We start from the raw sequence: 5,938 nt of genomic DNA on the forward strand, positions 1-5,938 counted from the left end.
GAACACCAGCGAGAACAAAAAAGAAGGGAATCGACCAGAACAAAAAAATACAAAACTGGCAAGAAATTAGAAGTACAGAACTGGAAAAAACAAAGAAACACAGAATCAACGAGCTTTTTAGCGTGGCGAAATATGAGGTAGTGAGTGACTATGGACAAAACGAGTGGTGAGAAATCTTTAGCGTAACCGATGAATTGAGGGCGGATGATGGTGACGGAAATGAACCATGAGGAGTAGTGAGGAGAAGGAGCCGTCCAACGTGGTGACGCAAAGGATGAATGATGGTGGACAATGAGAACTATGCAGAGGCAGTGAGGTGAGGAAGCGTAACTGAAAACGGAAGGAAATGGGAAATAGGGTCTCTGATTAGTAAGTGATATTTGATTGTTTGAATTAAGGATACAGAATGTGTATATATTTTTATTTATTTATATTTTTTATTTTTATCTGAATTTGTAGATTTAAAAATTGGATCTACGGATACATATTTGAAATCGACTATCTGATTCTATTTATTTGTATATCGAATTGGATTGGATCGATCTGATGGACCTGCAAATTGGATCTTTGAATTTTGGATCAAATGTGGATATATACCCCAAGGATCTTACAGATCAGATCCGAATTTATTCATCCCTATTTCACGATTTATCATTAGTCATAATTGCAAACACCTACTACAATTATGAATGTTGGACTAAAAAGTGTTGAATCATTGTGATTTATGTGTGAAAAAAAGGAATTTTAATGAGCTACTTTGATTTACGATAGCCGCAAAAAAAATGATAATACATTATGATTTGTGTTTATATCAATTTTCACCATCTGTTGTGACCATAAATAAAGAAAAAACGTTTTCAGATGCAACACTTTTATTAGAATTCACCTCAAATGACAGAATATTATTTATTTGTTTGTTCACCACAATGGTAAAATTACAAAATCTATGGATGAAACAACCTTTGGCAGCATGTTGAAACTTTTGTTAATTCTACTCTTTTTTTCTGACCTACAATACAATATTTTACAAAAAGTGGGTCAATTTGGTCAAAAGCATGTTTCTATGATTTTGCGCAGACTTCCAATAACATTGGATCAATAATGATGTGCGCAACATAAGAGTTTTTCGATACAATTGACAATAAGATAGAAGTATTATTTTACTGCCAATCTAGGTTTGTGAAAATTCAGATAATTGAACTATTTGTAATATTTGAGGAGATATTTGTGAACTCTGGAGAATGGAAGAAAGTTGTGATTCATAATATGAATAAGTGAGATCACCTTTATTTAATGTATAGAATATGAACGATGAACATGAGACAACTATAGGAGATGATTCGTTGTTTGGACAACTAGCAATTGTGTTGATGGAACCACTCATCCAACATCAACTAGACTATGAAACTTTTATGAAAGCCACAGATATTGCAGAAGATTCATTCAAAACAAGAAAGATGAAAAGCCACTAAATATTTTATATGATACTAGTGACAACTAAGAAAGTAATCCACTCATATAAACTTGATATTCTACTTACGAGATATATCAATATCCAAATCCTTTTTCCCCATTAATTTAAGAGCCATGCAACAAGTTGATTACAATTGTAGTGAAGACCTATAACATTCAACCATCTGTTGAGTACAAGGTATTAAAATTCGACCAGCATAAATACCATGAAAAGTGCAAACAATATGGTCAAGGTTGTAACTGGTTGATCTGTCTCACTTTACAACTGAAAAAGTTTATTGAGAGATATGCAAGTACATGGTCAAAAACATGTTTGGCTACTAATGTTTTAACAGACCATATTGTAAACTCCTCACCCTCACTTCATACTTTCCTATATCGTTCTCTCTGTCTCTGCCTCCTTTGGATATGTTACTCTTTCTTTCTTTAGATCTTGATGTCTTTATCTTTCTAGACTTATTTTGATGTTGTTGTTATTGTTAGAATTAAAAGATGTGGTTATAGTGGAGTTGTGGTGTCAAATATTTGAGTTAACATAGAAGAAGGGTGGGATGACATTAAGAATTTAGACATTCTAATAGGTTGGTGGCAATAGTAAGGAGTTGAAAGTTCAAATGAGGGATAGAGTTGATTTGGGTAGGGTTGGTGGGGTGAGCTAAGATTGGATGGTGGTGAATGGTTGGGTGTTGGCGGTAGATTGAAATGACAGTTACAATCGGGGAGGTGGTAAAAAGTTAAGGTGGAGGAGTGACAGTAGTGGGTGCTCAGTAAAAAATGATGTCACGGCGACAATGACAATGAGGTGAGTGTAAAATTGAAGGATGAAGGGGATACTAAATGGGGGTTGCGTGATGAAAAAAGTACAGTGGTGAACTAAATGAGAGTTGAAGAGAGAAAAGTGTGATAATGATATGAAAAGAATAAATGGCTATTTTTAACCATCAGAGATTTGTATGCTGACAAAATTAACTAAAAAAAAAAACTAAACTAATCTTGTATCCATAATGAGTTCTATTCGACAAAAATAACTAAACGTTAAATTGAGTTTCTACCTTTTAGAATTGATTTTATTAATTTTTTTCTAAAATTTCAAAATTGCCTTTATTATTATATTCTCCAAAATTTTTCTAAAAATTTTTTACTGATGTTTTTGAGTCCTTTTCTTTCATAAAAAGTCAAACTTTAACCATAATTATTATTTTTCTCTTTTTTTATTTTCCTCTTTATCATAATCACCATCCACATTCTCTTCATCATCATTATCATCTTTACCATCATCCTCGATATACCAAGGTAAAAATGTTGTCATAGCAGTCACAGTAGTAAATTTGACATAGCCAAAAATCGATTCGAGAAACAACATTAGCGAAGCATAGTTCCATGGTGTGAGGAAGCCACCATGGAAAAGATTCACAGTAAAGATACAATATCCATGGAAGAAGGCAGTGTGTGGCTTGAAACCTTTAATTCTGCCAAGGAGGTGCGAGAGTGATGATGGAAGGCGAAGGAGACAACAACGAAGAGGAGTGCAAGGGAGAGAAGAGAAAGGGATATGCAAGCTAAGTGCAAGGGTGGGACGATGGTAGCTGACGGTGGGGTGGGGGTGAGCGAGGAGTAGGGATGAGATGGTGGCTGGGAACGTGGTGATATTAGAGAGTGATGGAGGAAGTGGAGATGGATACTGTAGGTAAGAAAGAAGGTAAGATTTGTTTGATATAGAAGAAGATGACACAATATTTTAATAATTGGTGATTTGCATGGCCTTTTTTTTTGTTAAAGAAAGGCGGCTAAGCCCAGATAAAGAAACGCCAAAGAAAAACAATCAAAACTCAAGGATTACAATGCATTTTTCTGAGATAGTGTCAACTCCTTCACATCATCAAAGTTCAAACTAGTTTGCTCGAAAAAGCGACTATGAATTTAAAGGGATATTCAGTTTTGGTACTTTCTCTCGCAAGCCAATCTACACAATGGTTAGCTTCCTTTGCTATGTGTCTAAAAACTATTTTCCAAGGTCTTCTCTTGAACTAGGCAATTTTTCTTGTTGCTTCAGTGTGTAGATTTGTTTTAGTGCTACATTGATTTATTATTTCTAGCGTCTCCATAAAGTCTAGCTCAACTTCTATCCTTTTCATTCCCAGATCTACAGCCATTAGCAGTCCATGTATGACCCTCTAAAGTTCTGCTTTTGCGAACGAGTAAGTCCTAAATGAGCCATGAAACCTCCAATCCATTCTCCATAGCAAGTACTTAATAAACTCCCACACCCACTCTTTTGACTTTGCAGGTGAGATAAAAAACCATTAGTGTTCAACTTGACCCATCCAAGTAGAGGTAGTTGCCATTTAAAGTTTGTTCTTCTTGTCTTTTCGCGTTCTACCAAGAGGTACTTCTTCTAGAATGCCCTTTTGTAGTTGGATATACATTCTTTACTAATCTGAACAACATTTAAAGGTCTATTGAAATTAGGATTATGCACTTCTATATTTCTCCATCTCCATAACCACCAGCATCCTACCATAAACTCATCTTTCCATTCATTCTGACAATTCTTCCCTAAATCATTCAACAGGTTTAATTCCATCCAGGATTGCAGAAAAATTGAAAGGAAAGGCACTATTACAGATGGTTGAATAAGTTTATACTATATTACTGCAGCACTTGGGCAGTCCCTCAAGGCCTGAAGTATGGTCTCTTCCGTCTGGAGGCACTAATGACAAAACGGCGATATTCTCATTAATCTAGCTTTTCTTTTTAAAGTCAAGAGTTTTTCATGTGTTGTCTGCTAGATAAAGGTATGTATTCTCTCTGGTTCTTTCCATTTCCATATGACTCTTCATATCTTGTTTTCTTCCTTGTTCTGCCTAGTAAGCATTTTATAAGTTGATAAAATTGTGAAAATACCATTTGCTTTATGTATCCAGCATAAGATGTTTCTTCTTTTATCCTTATTTGGTGGGATTTTTATTTATTTTTTTTTTGTAAAGTATGGATTGTAATGAATGCCTCCATGCTCAAAGTGTTCGATCCTCTTTCTTCATTCACATAATCAATTATCTTTGCCTCCACTATTTCTATAGGAATCTGATTTACACTCTTCTTAATTAGGCTCCTAGTGTTAGAGATCCAATAGTCCTTCCAAAATAGAGTTTTGCTCTCATCTCCTATAATTCATCTACAATTTTTTCTCAATCTTGGCAACACTCGCCTTAGTTTTTTTTCCACTTGTGAATGTTTTCTATTCTTTGCATTTTCAAATAATTTATAAATGTTGCCCCCTTTACTATGGGTGATAACTCTCATCCATAGTGCCTCTGGTTCTGTTATGATGCGCCAGCAAGCTTTCATCATAATGGTTTCATTCATATATTGTGGACTCTTTATCCCTAATCCTCCCTATTTCTTTGGTAGACATAGAGTCTTCTAAGATATGTTGTGTATACGTTTTTGTTGCTGACAATTCCCGTAAATAAACATGTGTTGTGCTTTCTCCACTTCATTGCATATCCTTTTTTGCAGCATTGAATTTTGCATATCGTAATTTGCAATAGGATTAAGCATTACTTTAGCTAGAGTGGTACGCCCTGCTAACGACAGACATTGACTCTTCCATCCCTTAAGCTTTTCCTAGACTCTTTGGAGAACATGTTTGAATTTTTCTTTTCCTCTTCTATGATTAAAAATCATAGCACCTAGGTACTTATCCGGACTTTAGTTCTCTTGGAATTGACAAATGTTCATAATGTCCAGTTTAACGTCATTCTTCACATTATTTGAGAACACCATAGCAATATTTTCTTTACTCACCTTTAATCCTGACGCCTCATAAAATTTCTCCATAGCTTCCAAAATAATTATAATCTGATCAATGTTGGCCTCCACAAACACAAGGAGACCATCCACAAAGAGAAGATGCGAAATTGCTGTCCATCTCCTCCCTGCAGTATTGGATCTCCATCTTCCTGAAGTGGCATACTCCTCAATTAATTGGGACAACTTGTATGACATTGAGATAACATAGTGCATGATTATAGTTATAAGTTTATCTGGGAGGCCAAATTCTTACAAATAAATATTTAGGAAGGACCATTGCACACAATCATAAGTCTTCTTAAAGTCAAATTTAATCGCATAATATGATGAAGTTTTTTAGCAATCATAATATTATCTTGTATTTTTCGACCTGGAACAAAACTCAACTACTGAGGAGCAATTCTCTCAATCAGTGCTAGTTTTAACCTTTCAACTATGATCTTCGATAATTCCTTGTAACTCACATTATATAGGGAGATTGACCAAAATTGTGAAATGAATTGTGGGTGAGAAATTTTTGGAATGAGAGTAATAGGAGTGTTGTTGAAGTCCTTAATGAGCTCAGGTTCTCTCCAACACAACTGCATCTGGTTAAAGATATTTAACTTAATTCAGTCCCATTGGTCTTTGTAAAAAGAGGCTACCCATCAAT

The sequence above is a fragment of the Arachis duranensis genome, chromosome 8, assembly GCF_000817695.3.
Source record: "Arachis duranensis cultivar V14167 chromosome 8, aradu.V14167.gnm2.J7QH, whole genome shotgun sequence".
Classification (NCBI taxonomy): Eukaryota; Viridiplantae; Streptophyta; class Magnoliopsida; order Fabales; family Fabaceae; genus Arachis; species Arachis duranensis.